General features: G+C 36.5%; 2 protein-coding genes across 5 annotated transcripts in view; one reads left to right on the top strand and one right to left on the bottom strand.

Annotated features, from left to right (window-relative positions):
• The window catches only part of LOC138308759 (DNA-directed RNA polymerase II subunit RPB1-like), a 162,464-nt gene that overhangs the window by 44,579 nt on the left and 99,220 nt on the right, over nucleotides 1-18,665 (bottom strand). The window lies entirely within an intron of this gene.
• Nucleotides 4,268-18,665, top strand: part of LOC138315247 (G-protein coupled receptor dmsr-1-like) — a 141,003-nt gene continuing 126,605 nt past the window's right edge. For all 4 annotated transcript variants that reach the window (XM_069256143.1, XM_069256134.1, XM_069256126.1 and 1 more), the window contains exon 1: nucleotides 4,268-4,518. The gene's annotated coding sequence lies outside the window, so the exon portion shown is untranslated. The remainder of the gene's footprint in view (nucleotides 4,519-18,665) is intronic.

The following is an 18,665-nucleotide window of genomic DNA, read 5'->3' as shown; positions in this document are numbered from 1 at the left end:
CCTGTGATCACTACACACTGTGATCACTACACACTCTGTGATCACTACACATTCTGTGATCACTACACACCTGTGATCACTACACACTCTGTGATCACTACACATTCTGTGATCACTACACACTCTGTGATCACTACACATGTGATCACTACACACTCTGTGATCACTACACACTCTGTGATCACTACACACTCTGTGATCACTACACACTCTGTGATCACTACACACACTGTGATCACTACACATTCTGTGATCACTACACACTCTGTGATCACTACACACTCTGTGATCACTACACATTCTGTGATCACTACACACTCTGTGATCACTACACACTCTGTGATCACTACACACTCTGTGATCACTACACACTCTGTGATCACTACACACTCTGTGATCACTACACACTCTGTGATCACTACACACTCTGTGATCACTACACACTCTGTGATACTACACACTCTGTGATCACTACACACTCGGTACTACACACTCTGTGATCACTACACATCTGTGATCATACACACTCTGTGATTACTACACACTCTGTGATCACTACACACTCTGTGATTACTACACATTCTGTGATCACTACACACTCTGTGATTACTACACATTCTGTGATCACTACACACTCTGTGATCACTACACACTCTGTGATCACTACACACTCTGTGATCACTACACACTCTGTGATCACTACACACTCTGTGATCACTACACACTCTGTGATCACTACACCACTCTGTGATCACTACACACTCTGTGATCACTACACACTCTGTGATCACTACACACTCTGTGATCACTACACACTCTGTGATCACTACACACTCTGTGATACACACACTCTGTGATCACTACACACTCTGTGATCACTACACACTCTGTGATCACTACACACTCTGTGATCACTACACACTCTGTGATCACTACACATTCTGTGATCACTACACACTCTGTGATCACTACACACTCTGTAATCACTACACACTCTGTGATCACTACACACTCTGTGATCACTACACACTCTGTGATCACTACACACTCTGTGATCACTACACACGCTGTGATCACTACACACTCTGTGATCACTACACACTCTGTGATCACTACACACTCTGTGATCACTACACACTCTGTGATCACTACACACTCTGTGATCACTACACATTCTGTGATCACTACACACTCTGTGATCACTACACACTCTGTGATCACTACACATTCTGTGATCACTACACATTCTGTGATCACTACACACTCTGTGATCACTACACACTCTGTGATCACTACACATTCTGTGATCACTACACACTCTGTGATCACTACACATCTGTGATCACTACACACTCTGTGATTACTACACATTCTGTGATCACTACACACTTCTGTGATCACTACACACTCTGTGATCACTACACACATCTGTGATCACTACAAGCACTCTGTGATCACTACACACTCTGTGATCACTACACACTCTGTGATCACTACACACCTGTGATCACTACACATTCTGTGATCACTACACACTCTGTGATCACTACACACTCTGTGATCACTACACATCTGTGATCACTACACACTCTGTGATCACTACACATTCTGTGATCACTTATTTACACTACACACTCTGTGATCACTACACACGCTGTGATCACTACACATTCTGTAATCACTACACACTCTGTGATTACTACACACTCTATGATCACTACACATTCTGTCATCACTTCACATTGTTTGATCACTACACACTCTGTGATCACGTCACACTCTGTGATCACTACACACGCTGTGATCACTACACACGCTGTGATCACTACATATTGTGTGATCACTACACACTCTGTGATCACTACACACTCTGTGATCACTACACACTCTGTGATCACTACACACTCTGTGATCACTACATATTGTGTGATCACTACACACTCTGTGATCACTACACACTCTGATAACTAAACACTCTGTGATCACGTCACACTCTGTGATTACTACATACTCTGTGATCACTACACACTCTGTGATCACGTCACACTCTGTGATTACTACACACTCTGTGATCACTACACACTCTGTGATCACTACACATTCTATGATCACTACACACTCTGTGATCACTACACACTCTGTAATCACTACACACTCTATGATTACTACACATTCTCTGATCACTACACATTCTGTGATCACTACACACTCTGTGATCACTACACACTCTATGATCACTACACATTCTCTGATCACTACACATTCTGTGATCACTACACACTCTGTGATCACTACACATTGTGTGATCACTACACACTCTGTGATCACTACACATTCTCTGATCACTGCACACTCTGTGATCACTACACATTCTCTGATCACTACATACTCTATGATCACTACACACTCTGTGATCACTACACACTCTGTGATCACTACACACTCTGTGATCACTACACATTCTGTGATCACTACACACTCTGTGATTACGTCCCACTCTGTGATCACTACACATTCTCTGATCACTACACACTCTGTGATTACGTCACACTCTGTGATAACTACACACTCTATGATCACTTCACATTTCGTGATTACTACACATTCTCTGATCACTACACACTTTCTATGATCACTACACATTTCGTGATTGCTACACATTCTCTGATCACTACACATTCTCTGATCACTAGTATTTGTATCTGTCTTCTCCTGTGTTATGCACAATATTACTTATAGGCTGAGGACCATTTCGTCTGTTATTAAATGAGCGATAATTTCTATTATATGTTTGATGGCTTTGGGAAGAAAACGGAATTTAAGATGTTTAATATTTTGTCTCTCGGCTCTGGTTGATCTATACCTGTGCTATTTGTTATATACAGCACAATTCTTCTTACAAACATCTTTTACATTCAACATGCAAAAATCGTCATGTTTGGTTGTGGATTCTGTTTAAACCGATTTTAAAACGCTTAGTCTAAGTTGCAATATTTGTTTTTGCATTCGTTGTTACAGCGATATAGTGGTTGATAGTTTATTCTTTATATCTGAACTGGAAGTTGTTTCCGTGGCACAACCGGTAACGCGCTAGTCATTTGCAAATGATGGGTCCGTCTAGACAATCAATTTTAGCTCGAACCGATTTTTAGATTTTTCTTAACAGGGAATCGATGTTTTTTTCCACAAATGTACTGTTTGTATAATATTACATTAAAAATACAATAATGGAATGTGACAATGTTTGGATGGCTTTTCGCGGAAACTTTTTTTTGACATAACAGGTAAATCTATTTTGTACTTTCTACATTTTGTTTTGATGTCACAAAACAGTGTTTTCATCAATGGTAAATATTTACTTATAAATGTATTCAATTTTTTTAAAATGTGAATGTGTGCCTCGACATGAGAATTCAAAGGATCATGACATAACCGAAGCAGTTATGTTTCTGATGATGCAAACTTGACTCTTTTTGTAAAGCATTTGTGTTAATCAATTTTGAAAGGCCGGATATGCATGAACATCTTTGTGTTGTTCGTGAGTTTTATGAAACCATTATTGCCTTACATTATGACCTTACAGTATTAACTATATACATATGTATTTAGCTCTGTATCTCAGGGAACAGTTTTATTTTGAAATGAAGCACTAGTGTTGTTGACGTGAATCTTCTGTAAAATGAGGATTTTATTATAAGGTGAATCCGATTTTGTACATAACAGAGACTTTAGACAGATTGTAAGTGGACTCGTTATGAATTTAACCATGCCTTTTAAACATATATGAAGCCTATTCACAAAGAGACTGATAGTTCAATAACCTTATTGTCCCACACGAACAGTTTAGGTGTTAGCAATATGGCCAAGTAATATAGCCTGTACTCCGCAGCAAGAATACTAAAATATTAAATAAATGTTACTTTATTGTGCCTGAAGTTATCTGGAATCCTCCACGGCGAACTTCACTGTATTGATTAATGGAAATGCTCATTTATCGCCGACAACATGTAAAATTGATCATCATTTTACGTTTAAGCATGCCGTTACCTGTTAATGTTATTAATAAATTAATGAGAAAACGTGAATCCTCTTCTATATGACATGTACTTTTACCGTTTATAATTCAAACCATAACTACCTGTATATGTTCTACCGGCGGAGGAGACAATAAGATCGAGATAGAACTTAAGGTGAATCCGCAATAAGATACACTGGATATGTATAAGCGAATACTTGTACCGCTCGTTATTACGGCGCGTGCCATTGCTGAACAAGACACGCAAGTTTTTGTCGGTTATATATCGGCGAAGATGGGCACATATGTATAAACAGAAGGAATTAGTCAGTAATGATTTTTACACCTGAACAGTTTTGTATTAATGGCGAGGGAGAAAGGCAGTAGATAGACGTTATTTGACTTAGTGTTTTGGGATTGTGTGTTCGTCTGCCGATAACATTTGGATTGATACGTCGTTAGCACAGACAGCGCACGTGCATGTTACACCACCCCAAGGATCGGTACGTATCGCCAGCATCATGGTTACGTTATGAAAACGCAGATTATCCATGTACATCTTTTTTGCTCTTTCTCTCATATCACCATCGTGTTGTCAGGTTTTTTTAGCTAGTATCTATAACATCATCCCTGTGAACCTTTACGTTTTGCGGGGTTACTCCTCAAATGATCTATGCATGAATTTGCAATGTTGACATTTGAGCTCGTTAATGATGCTGCAGATCTACTGATTGAAATGCCAGACACCCCCAATAGAGAAACCTGGCATTCAGTGTCTTATAATATCGTATCATAATTCCGTTGTATAATCCACGTGTACTGCTGCAGCACTAGATGTTATAGAGTAAAATACCATTTGCCGGATAAAGCCGGTCTGTTGACACGGGTACGTAGATTAACAGATTGACATCACCAAGTTACGATGTTGTTTCCTGAAGAGGTATGGGCTAAAACAATGAAAATTACATGCAATGAAGACTTTATTACTGCAGTCGTTTCAACATTGAAGTTATTTTCTACTATCGTGCAAATTATATCACCTTTGGTTTTTCGTTTCTGATTTCTAAATATAATGGCGTGATAACTTCCCTCAAAACCTTTTGTGTGATTAAATGTTTGATTTATGAAGCAACATATAACGTCATCCCGGTAGGGCATAAAAACGTATATATATATTGTCTCATTATAAAAAAGGATATATTTTTTTATCTTTATTTTGTTAAATTATGGTCTTAATGTTTTGAGTTGCCTCCTGTATAATAAGGATCTATGATCTCTCTCAGCGACACGCCATACTGAAGTGTGTTGTTTGGTGTTTTTGACAATGTTTCATTGCGATAAAGAGAAGAATCTACTGCAGCCTCAAACTACATTTCATGTCACACACACAACACATTAGATACAGGGAAACTAAATTTAGGATCTTATCTTTTCTCTTCTTCCTAACTGACTTTTATCTTTCCTAATGCCTCCGTTGACACCACCTCACTTTTGACCTTGAGTTGAGCATTTGCCCCTGTGTGGAAGGCTCTGGGTTCTGTCCCCTTGCCGAGACACAACAATAAAGTCTATAAAAGTGGTAGTTTCTGCTCCTGCTTAATAGCGCTCAGCATACAGGGAGTGGGACGACTGGTTCGCCTGTTGTCAGTAAAATGTGACCGGGTGGGTTATGTGTTTCTTCGGCGGCATGCTTCAGTGATATAGCACTATAAAAAGGGCAAACGTTCCACTATGCAAGAAGACACATCACGAATATACCACAGTCTCCAATAACACGCACCTCGCACTTTACACACTGCTACACACTGCATACATGTGAGGCCGTCTTACCTGACCCTGGCTGTTAACAGGACGTTAAAATAATCAAACCAAAACAAACCTCACACCTAGCACATCACATACAGGGAACTGTCCTTGGACGTAAATATGACACCAACACATTTACCACACCTCACACACAGTACATCACATGCAGGGAAACTGTCCTTAGCCGTAAATATGACATCAACACATATACTTCACCTCACTCACAGTACATCACATGCAGGGAAACTGTCCTTAGACGTAAATATGACACCAACACATATACCACACCTCACACAGTACATCACATACAGGGAAACTGTCCTTAGACGTAAATATGACACCAACACATATACCACACCTCACACACAGTACATCACATACAGGGAAACTGTCCTTAGCCGTAAATATGACACCAACACATATACCACACCTCACACAGTACATCACATACAGGGGAACTGTCCTTAGACGTAAATATGACACCAACACATATACCAGTCCACACCTCACACACAGTACATCACATACAGGGAAACTGTCCTTAGCCGTAAATATGACACCAACACATATACCACACCTCACACACAGTACATCACATACAGGGAAACTGTCCTTAGCCGTAAATATGACACAACACATATACCACACCTCACACACAGCACATCACATACAATGACACTGTCCTTAGACGTAAATATGACATCAACACATATACTATACCCCACACACAATACATCACATACAGGGAAACTGTCCTTAGTCGTAAATATGACACCAACACATACATGTATACCATGCCTCACATACAGTACATCACATACAGGTAAACTGTCCTTAGCCGTAAATATGACACCAACACATATAACACACCTCACATACAATACATCACATACAGGTAAACTGTCCTTAGCCGTAAATATGACACCAACACATATAACACACCTCACATACAATACATCACATACAGGGAAATTGTCCTTAGCCGTAAATATGACATCAACACATATACCATACCTCACACAGCACATCACATACAGGGAAACTGTCCTTAGCCGTAAATATAACATCAACATATTCCGTGGAGCGCGTTTGCGCTCCTCGGGAGATATGTAGATAGCTTCTACTATTCATAGCTGCTATGAAAATTAGAAAAATACATTCAATCCATATATTTACATTAGAATAATTTATGAAAATAAACATTATTGAAAGGTTATTATATTACATTTAAAATTATGACATCCATATACGGCGAGAAACGAGATTAATGGAACAGCTGGATGAAAAACTCGTTCCACAACGTCGCGTTTTCAAGCTTCCGCCTTCCGGTCGACCTTTTTTTTGCAAATGACAAACGATAAACAAGAAATATAGTTAATATAAGATTTGATTGATTTATTACAGTAAACTGTAGTTGTTCTACATAAAACAACGCATTAAATATTATATATTAAAATATTGTGGGGGACTATTTTTTATTGATATGAAACTGGCGTAATGTTTGAAATCAGCTGATCTGTGCACGAGAATCGTTGTATTCATAGTGTTTTCATAGGCAAATGTTTATTTTCGTCATTTGGTTGATTCACATAGTGACAAAACACTCAGAATGTAAATATATGTGTTTGACATAGAATCTTCCTCACAAGGGTATGTTATACATGTATTTGGATGACATATAATATGTTAAAATTGGTAGTGATATAATGCGATTCGTTACACAATGGAATACATGTACTATTGTTTGTTTAAGTACACAGACGTTAAAGATTATCATCTAAACTATACCATAATGTGAGACAAAAGCGTATCTTAATTCTTAATTAATTTAAATGAATAAATGATATCTGACACCAGATGGCATTTTCCACTTGCTGGACAGGAATTGTCTGCTTACATAAATTCCTTGATTATTCCTTCAGTCCCCATGGACAACGCATCGCTGGAAATTTTCTTCGACTTTATGATATATTTTTTATGTATAAATGGACCCGCATCTGGTGTCCCTCAAAACATATGAACCTGGATATTCCCTAACATCAGTGTATTAGTGGCTAAGAGTCATTTTATTTTGTCATGGCAAAATACCGCTAGTTACCCACCCTGTGGTTCGAGTTCGAAAGTCACAAAGACAGAGAAAAGAGAAAATAAATACGATCTACATATATTTGACCATTTCCTATAGGCTGTAGCTGTGCTTTGTCAGACATTTGGGGAGTTCTAGATAAAAATACAAAAAAAAAATAAAAAAAAAATTAAAAAACATCTGTGTATACATGTGCCATCACAACAAATAACAGTATGCCGACTATTTGAAAGTCAACAATGTAATTAAGAAACACAGAATTTGATATTTAAACTGACCGCTGTACGGCCGAGGTCGTGTACCTGTCTGGTAGACCAGATGGGACTTTGATTAACTTTCTGAATAGCCAGACAAATATCTATAGGTCCGAGGGTACAACATATCAGAATTCCCATTCCGTATCAGACTTGATTTAACTGTAAATTAGAGCCTGTCTTACGGTAATGTCAGTCGATGACGGACGGATTCCTCTTCTCCCCGAATTCTTCCTCTCCAGTAGATATACCCTAAATAAATTTGGCTTAAAACAGCAAACTTTGGAACATTGCATTAACTTATTCAAAAGTACATTTCAGGTTATGTGTCTGCATCGTATACATATTACATATAAGCTGACTTTTGTCCATCCTTCTAAGAGCATGTAATATCCCTGCCCATCGCTCCTTCTCAACTCTCGTGTACCTTATCCGTCCAAAGATGTCTCCAATCCCCGAAACCTTTATGTACTCATTACCCCCTCTGAAAACTGCACAATCCTATCACTTAGTTCTAGTAGTGTAATCTCTATGTAGCGACTACTTTGTTCTCTAAACACTTTTACTTATTTTTACCTTACACCATCATATAGTCTCTTTTTAGCTCAACTGCCCAAAGGGTACATCCGTCGTCCGTCCGTCAACATTTCCTTTAAATCGCTACTAGTCATAGAGTTCTGCATGGATTGTAACCAAATTTGGCCACAAACATCTTTGGGGAAAGGGAAACAGAACTTGTATAAATTTTGGCTCTGACCCTCCGCCTGGGGCAGCAGGGGCGGGGCCCAATAGGGGAAATAGAGATAAATCCTATAAATGACTACTTGTCCTAAAGTTCTGCATTGAATGTAACCAAAGTTGACCAAAAAACATCCTTGAAAAAAGAGGAACAGTTTGTATCAATTTTGGCTCAGATTGTAATTGATTCTGATGAACATTTTATATCTTCAGACTTAATTAGAGTTATCTTCCTTTAGACATTACAAAAAATGTAACAGACTAAATAGCAGCATATTGATAAGTGTTTTTAAATAATACTTTGCAAAAGTTGAAAACAATGTCATATATTTCTAGACACTTACAAGTTGTCAATGCACGCATTGACCTTTACCCATACTCTGATTGTTAAGCAAAACATCAGCATATCTCTTTATCATTTTGTCTACGGTAGATAAATAAGATATTAGCAGGTCGTTATGTTTACTAGATAGTAACATTCCTCAGGCACAATCACAAAATATTAATCACTTCGTTTTGCTTGTAATTGCTGGTGAAAGTTCGATCGAGTACGGACGTATTGGAGTGTCACATGCGTATTGATGATATATGTTAATGATAAATAAATGTTAAGCTAATTTACCTGTTTGATCTCTATACAGATTATACTTGTTACATTTTGTCATTACTGTATCTATTTGAAGTTTTATCAAATATCGACTACCACCGATGTTCTAATACATAGGTTTCAAATTTTTAAAACGTCTTTTGAGTGGACTCCAAATAATCCATTATTCATATCGGGTATTGGGGAGAGTAATCGCAATATGTATTAAGTGCCGACTACAAAAATCGGTATTTAGTCATGTAGCCTTCTTATAAATTATGAATTACTCATTTTCTCTTGTAGAATCCCTTACTGTTTAATGGTGCTAATTGACGTAATAATGTCTGCTTATAATGTAAAAATTATAAATTCCCTTTCCTCTGGATCCTACCGAGAATGAAGTAATAATAGATAACGTCATGACAGTCTGATAATCAGCTTGTTTACAAGATTAATGTCTTATAAACAGCATGGATCACCCATATTGTGTACAATGTGTTGCGGTATAGTCGTGTTGTTTGTTTGTAATAGTGAAGCTCTTTGCCGTTTTATAGTGCAATCTCACTGAATCACGCCGCCGAAGACACTTAACGCATCGAGGTGTCCTGCTGTGATAGCCCTATAGATAGGGCGGCGTAGGATCGTAAAAATATACTTCTACATGTACATAAAAAGAAAACACAACTATAAAACAGTTTTTTCCTCCCTAGCGCTTTCTCGGCTCATGCCGGTCTTCAGGGGTTTGAATTCTTTTATTTGTAAAACATGACGTCATATTACAATGACGTCATAACATGGTACATGAAGATATTGTGAATGGTTCTGAAAGAAACTAACAATAACATGAGGACAAAATAAAAACTAATACGAAGTTCCTTTGTCCCGTTCTGAATTTAGCACAGGTTTCATAAGTTGAATGAAATACATTTCTTTATTTTCTCTTTTTAAAAGATCTGAATTAGACATTTGATATATTGGTAAAATAAAAAAAGTTATCATTACAGTAGACATATGACAATGTTCGTTTACTATTAAATATCTGAGATGATCTGTTTTGGTATGTTGTCGGTGTAATGTAACTCTCTTTCTCAATTCCATTCCTGTTTGACCAATATAAAAATCTGAGCATTTGCTACAAATAAGTGCGTATATGACATTTTTGGATGTACAATTCATATTAGTTTTAATTTTGAAATTAAAACCATTTTTGAATGTATAATTTTTACACTCTATAATAATATCACATGTTTTGCAACGCTTTTGCATACATTTAGTGACAGAAGTATCTTGAATTTTCGAATCAAATTTTGACGCACATAAAATATGTTTAAGGTTTTTAGGTTGACGCTTGCAATTTATTATTTTCTTGTTAGATAAAATCAATTTCATTCTGTCGCTATTTTTCATGTTATCTTCACAACCTTTTACAATTGGAAAAATATTGTAGTTGTTTGGATTAAAAGTACTGACAAAAGGTATTACATTGCTTTTGGATTCCACTTTATTCTACATGTATATAGATGCATATAATCATGTGGAGAGGGCATACATATAGGCTTTGTCTACTGCCCGATCCAAATCAAATCTTTTGATTAAATAAAATATTTTGAAATGAAATGAAATCGTAAAAGGCGACTACATTTAGAATTTTTGTTTCTCCTCTTCTTAATTATCTTCTTCCTAACATGTTCCTAGCCAACGCATCACTTTTGGTCTTCGGTTGAGTGCTCGCCCCTGTGAGGAAGGCTCTTGGTTCTGTCCCCTGGCTGGGACACACCAAAGTCTATAAAAGTGGTAGTTTCTTCTCCTGCTTAGCACTCGACTTCATGGGAGTGGGACAATGCTAGAGCTTCCCTATACAAGAAGACACAACACGATATAGTATCCCAAAATACGCACCACACACTTCATACCCGCAACAGCCAGCATACATGGGAGGTCGTCCTTACATGATCCTGTTAGTGGATTTGTTTGAGGTTTACGGCCCATCGACAACTGGGGTCATTTAGGGCCAAACTACAAGTCAGGCATTAATATCAGGATATAAATAATAATTGCATCTAAAAGATCAGGATAGGTAAAAGGCAAAAAAGAACTGAAACAGTTACACGGGATAAAGTAGTTTTTGCTACAACATAAAGAAAACTCATGTACAATGTTGATAAAACGTTTGTTTGTTTGTGTTTTACGGCTCATCGGCAACTAAGGTTATTTAGGGCAAAACAACAAGTCAGGCGTAAAGATCAGGATATAATGATTGCATCTTTGTTTGTTTGATTAATTAACGTCCCATTAACAGCTAAGGTCATGTAAGGACGGCCTCCCATGTATGCGGTGTGTTGCGTGTATGTTATGCGAGGTGCGTGTTTTGGGAGACTGCGGTATATTCATGTTGTGTCTTGTATAGTGGAACTGTTGCCCTTTTTATAGTGCTATATCACTGAAGCATGCCGCCGAAGACACCAAGCAACACACCTCACCCGGTTACATTATACTGACAACGGGCGAACCAGTAGCCCACTCCCTGTATGCTGAGCGCCAAGCAGGAGCAGAAACTACCACTTTTATAGACTTTGGTGTGTCTCGGCCAGGGAATAAAACCCAGAACCTTCCTCACAGGGGCGAACGCTCAACTCAAGGCCAAAAGTGAGGTGGTGCCAAGGGAGGCATTAGGAAAGATAAAGTCAGTAAGGAAAAAGAGAAAAGATAAGATCCTAAATTTAGTCGCCTTTTACGATCATACACTAGGGGCAGCAGGTACAATTCTAACGCCCTACCTGCAGGGCCATGATTGAATTTAAAAGAACTAAAACACAAATTGTTAGTGTTGATTTTATAAAAAAAATATTGCATGGGCTAAATAGTTTTGGCTAAAACACATGAGAAAACTCATGCACAATGTTAGTGAAACGATAAAATGCTGAGTTGATACGATAACGTTTATATTTTGTTTAAAATGCCGATTTCTTTGTGATAATTGAAAATACGATTAATCTAATTGAACAAAACAAACAAATTTTAATCAACCTGATTTGGCACAAATGGACGCATTTTTCGTCAGCGTCACGTGAAAACAGCCCTGGTGACACATACGGAGTTTGAGTAACAGTTTCGTAATTAGAACAATATTGACAACAATGATAAAAAGCGGAAGTTTCCATTATTAAAAACCGCTTTCGGCATGATTGATGAGGAAAGTGATTTCTAACCAGTTTACAAGTAATTATTTTCCCATTAATTCTGGAAGTTGTGCCTATTAAAACATGAGTTCCACTCACCACAGAATACCAAACCATATAATTCCAGAAGTCATGCATCTCACTTCACACGTCTGCTATAAATGCCCGGAAATGTCACATGGTAAGATAGCATCGCGTATTTTCGATCAATTATCCAATTGCGAAACATAGTCCGATATAAGCGACGTAGCTTTGAAGCATGAGATGGTCTCAATTCCGTTAAAAGGACATGGATTAAATAAGAATCATTTGAATAAATGTATTCATAGAGATAAATTAAACAATAAGTAAAAACAAAAGCAAACTGATGATGAAAAAACCCACATAGCCCCAATATTACTGTAATAGTGTTTAATCTTTCAAATCATGAATGTCAAGGCACTATCAAAACATATTCTCCAGGTAGATTCATATTCACAGGTACAATATGAAATATGTAAGATCATGAAGACTAAAGTTTAAATGTGTTTGTTTATTTGATTAATTAACATCCTATTAACAGCCAGGGTCTTGTAGGGACGGCCTTCCATGTATACGGTATGTATACCGCGCCGCGCATCAGCATACCGGATCCGAGCCCTCATCCGTTTTCCGTCAAGCGGAGGGTGTTTCCATATTATCTTGGAACATATGTCGATCTATTTCTAAAAAAACCAAAATATTTCCCAGGGTGCATTGTAAAGGAAAATGGTATTGGTTTTTTTTTTATAAAATTACCGCTACACGTTTCTGTAAAGTGGTTGAGAATATGGACAATAATATTGTTCTGTTGGAATTATCTCGAACATATTTATAAGACAGCTGCGACATAAAAATTTTCACTTGTTATTTTCCACCTGTCATTAGTATATTCTAGTGTGATATTAATCTTTTTGCCTGCCTTGAAGATATAGTTTATAAGTATAAAGATATTGGTAAAATTATTGTATGCGGTGATTTCAACAGCCGAACGGGTAAACAAAAAGATTATGTAAGCGATGATAAAATTAGTGATGTTACTGCTGATACTCTATGTAATGTAGAAAATTATAATCCTGACTCTGAATTAACTGTACGTGCTAACTCAGATCCAGTTACAAATCAGTTAGGCAGACAACTCATAGCTCTATGTAAAACTACTGGTCTGAGGATTATAAACGGTAGACACAAAAACGACTCTATCGAAAGTTTTACATTCTTTAATAATCGAAGAACCAGTCTAATCGATTATGTTTTAACTTTTGATGATTTTATGTCGAATATCATTTATTTTGAAACTGGGATTTTTAACTCATTCTCCGATCACTCTCCAGTCTGTTTAACTCTAAAAACAAGTGTACAAGTGACAAATGTTTCGACTGATGAAAATGTCTGCAAGAAAAATATAACCAAAGTAAAATGGAATAATGATAATATATATGACTTTTATAGAATTTTGAATGATAATAGACCACTGTTGTTGAAATGCTGCACTTGTAATGACTTTAGCCAGACTTGCATAAATTATTGTGTTGAAAAGTTTACCACTTTTTATATAGTGTGTTTACGTGTTTTGGGAGACTGATATATTCGTGTTGTCTTCTTGTATAGTGGAACTCTTGTCCAAGTTATAGTGCTATATTACTGAAGCATGCTACCGAAGAACCCAAACAATTTAGCGTCAATTGGAAAATAATTATTACGTAGACGTCTATGTCCAGTGCTTTTCTATGTTTTAATTGTTGTTCTCTTACCTCATTAGGCAGTCTGGCCTACCATGATTGACCTTATGGATTGATGACGAGTGTTTGATACAAAGAAGGCTTACTTCCGGGGAATTTGATGTAGTCTTCCTGTTTTCTAGAGATATCCTATTATTACAAATGCCTTGAGATTCGTACCTTTTAGTATCTATAAGTTGTTCTTTTCGACTTCTTCAATGAATATAAAGTGATTACGCTACCTAAGTTAAACTGGCAATACCAATTTTACAATCTTTTTAAGATTCTTATGAACTCCATTCATTACTAACTTGCTGAGTCAGAGAAGATAAAATCACAATTTTTGCACTAAATGAGAAACAAAATTTCACTAATCATGTAATTAAGCTAATCATGCTTTAAACAGGGTCCTGTTGTTTAAAATAGATGACTACCGCCAAAAATTTGAACACATTTTATACCTAATACAATGTACATTATTGAATCATTATTTTAATCAATCATGTTGTTTTTTTCTGTTTGATAATGGATTGATGTAAAAGCACATTCTGTTACTCTATACATTTTCTCACTTTTCCATGTTTTGAACGGATAGAGATACCAATGTTTGCCGATGCCTTTATTATTACAATACAATACACCTAGCCCCGTAATGCTGTTGGGCGTAGCTAACAGTGTACAGGTGTTTCCATTACAGACCAATTTCTACCACAATTCGGTTTAATACAACATGTAATTGACAAAAACTTAGGGTTTCTACTTTTTAATTTTCTGCTTTTTATGTTGACATAAAATCGTTAACAAAAGCATAATTTACATTTCCGATTATGAACTATGATGTTAAATTCCATCGCCTGTGTATAATTTACTTTCACATATTGCTGTTAAAATGCCATTTTCCTGTAACATGTGCAGAATCACGAATAGTTATTATCGAGCGGTAAAGATATTTGCCATGACATGCTCCAACATTTCAATATTAAACTTGATGTTGTTTTATTTTGCGAAATCTGCCTTTTTTTTTGCTAATATTTTTTTTATAATTTTAGGTTTAACATCATATTAACATCCAGGACCGTTTTAAGATGACTCCAATGTGTGCAATGTTTGAATGTGTTAAGGACTACTCGAAAAATAAAGAAAAAGTGAACTGTTCGATAAAATAGAATTATGTGATTACATAGCTATCAGAAAACATGCAGCTTGATTGATTTATTACTGATGTTATATATGGTCTTCACCAGAGTATAATCTGCGTTGACGTATATCAGAATAGTTAATTCAATATTGTTGTTTTTGTGTATATTCCACTGTTTCAAGCTTTGATGTTTGCTGATGTAAAGCGAAGCTTTTTCCCTTCGGCTGAGGAATGTTTACACAAATGATAACAATACAAATATGGAATGTTCAACTTTAAATAGAATATAATCGTTAATGTTTTCACCATAATTTTTTTTAAATCGTAGGTACAGTTGTAACATCTGTTTGTTCTGGTGGGTGGCTATAGAATCTATTTGCATAAGAACACATTCGTCATTAGAGAACAATCTTCTCTACACGCAGTTTTTATTCTATATCCTGTTTTAATTCTATGTTCGCAAATTTCAGCTTTTTTGTTATAACTTCAGGGTTCTTTAAAATTATCTAATCTAATGATTAGGTTTTATTCAGTTTTGACTAATAATGAGCACCAGTGTCAATTTTAAAGCGGGCATACTATTTTGTTTGCTTGGTTATTTTATGTGCGTCGTATCTACAGCTAGGGATATTAATGAGATCATCCCCTGTATGCAATGTGCGTGCGTGAATGTCCGTATATGTAGGAGGTTGTGATTGGTTGTGTCTCTTGAGAGTTGTGGAAACAATTTGCCCATGTTATAGTGTCATCTCATTAGAGCATACTGACAGAGACACCAGGTAAACAAACCAGTCGTCCCTTTCCCTATATGAACGCTAAGCAGGAGCAGAAACTATTTTGATAATTATATCATGGTGCGTCTTGGCCATAATACCCGATATCCAATGATGTCTTTTACGTCGATATCTAGATGAGGAAAAGGAGTAGAAAGCCTTTGCTATGTTGGTGTGTTTAGATATGGATGTTTCTAGAATCAATAGTGGACCTTTCCTATCGAAGATGTTTAGATATACGTTTGTGAGGTATCCCTGTGAGACCGTTATTTACCCCGTAATGATGTGTACACTTGTACGTATTATCTCCTTATTGACACACGCGTTGACGGATAGGACCACAATGCAGATATAACGGCGCATAATGATGACCAGAATTGCACAATCAGACTCTCCGCATCTAACAATATCTTCGGTGCGGCATAACATTCACGTTAGCGTTGGACCTCAGTTCGGAAGTTCTAAAACCTAAGATGCTATTGATAGGGCATGTGATATACACATACAAAAATTACAAGTACATCAGAAGACATTGTGTAAGAGACATGAGGATTAAGTCGGCTTCTTGTGAGATATTGACGATATTAATTTAGGATTGATATGTCGCTATACATTACACATAATCAGACCTAGAAAACGTCAGACAGAAAACTTCCCAGACCACTATCGTCTGTCATTTAATAAAGGCAATGACTATGTAAAGGTCGATATATAGCCATATCGACCTGCTGACTTTGCAAATGCCTAAATCCATTTATATTTTTTCCAGTATTCATTAAAACATCTCGATATTAAAGAGTTCCATGAGATTTTAGGGTAACTGCCTTTTCAATTTCAATTTCAACAAATTTTATTTCAAAATATTATTTGAAAAAGAATTGAACAACAGGCATAGCCTATACAAGTTCTCTCCTTAAGAAACAACTAGTACATAGCAAGATATATAAGATACATACGTTAAGTTACGCAGTGTTGTTTACAATATATAACAGTATAAACATATTATAATTATCAGATATAAGATTTGAATGTGGAAGTTTGTCGTTACGGATATTTTTTAATCATATTTAATTGCTAAAAACTGTATGTCTATAGAAGATAATTGCCAGGTTTAAAAAGGTTATTGGTACTGAATACAGTATTCCTATTAACAGCCGGATTCATTTAAGTGTTGCATTGAGTTACTTTTGTATGTTTCGGGAGGCTGCGGTATATCCGTGTGTTATAACCTCGAAATAGTAGATGAACTCTGGTCTTTTTGTAGTACTATCGTACCGTACTGTCGACGGATTTTTTTTGAATCTTGATGCTGCATCTCTGTAATTAACTTCCCCCTTTACCTATGCTGTGTACTCGGTGAAATTATATAGGTAACGCCACAGAAGTATTCCCTCTAGACTCCAATTATATACACACTTTACCAATTTTCATTATTTATACAAAAAAAAAGAAACTTTATACGAACGTTATGTAAATGGACATTTTGTACCAATTATGCTTGGAATGATTTAGTGTTGTTTCCGTATACATATACCTATTACAATACAAATACTTTATTGACGTCATTGAGTTATTCAGGGGTTCCGACTACTCCTGTCGCATTATATAGATTTTCCAATCTTTCTATCGGAATAATAACGCTGTGTTATGTACATGTAAGTTTTATCCACAAGGTATATCTAGACTATATAATGCTAATGACTACCCGTTGATACGCAGGATATGGCAAATCTACACATCCATAGATGGCCACCAATACATTTAACAAGGCTAATGGAGACAAAGTAATGCATTATGTCTACCTACAGAAGGAGATATGCAAATAAGATGTTAACCCACTTCATTAAAGCTACCAAACAAGGCCTTGCCCGAGTTTTATCTGCGTGTTTCTCGCGTCAAATGAGCACGATAAATTCTGCTACATTGAACGTGTAATTATAAGGCGCTAGGGCACACGGCTCAATAACGCTCCGTCTGGTCGAAGGCGGTAATGTGCAATTTATTATCAAATATGTTCAGCAAAAAAACATCATCTAATATCAATATTACCAAGCCGTGATATAATCTAAATATGTGCACTGCCAAATTTTTATCCGTGGATTATTGTAAATGAAAATAGCGTACGTTTCTATACAAATGCTGTTTCTTATTATTAGATATATAGTCAGTTACTGACCCCCTATACCGCCATTGAGGGTCAATTGGATTTAGAGGGGGCAAGCAACTGACTAAAAAAACTAATTTAGGACTCGAGGACCATTGACTTGTTTCACAAGGTCTTTGTTTACTATTTGTTGTCAAAAATCTGACATCAAACTTGAATCATGCTGGCGAAGAATACAAACAATCGC

The sequence above is a fragment of the Argopecten irradians genome, chromosome 1 (assembly GCF_041381155.1).
Source record: "Argopecten irradians isolate NY chromosome 1, Ai_NY, whole genome shotgun sequence".
Classification (NCBI taxonomy): Eukaryota; Metazoa; Mollusca; class Bivalvia; order Pectinida; family Pectinidae; genus Argopecten; species Argopecten irradians.
Note: the sequence above shows the minus strand (reverse complement) of the source record. Positions and strands in the feature narration are given on the sequence as shown.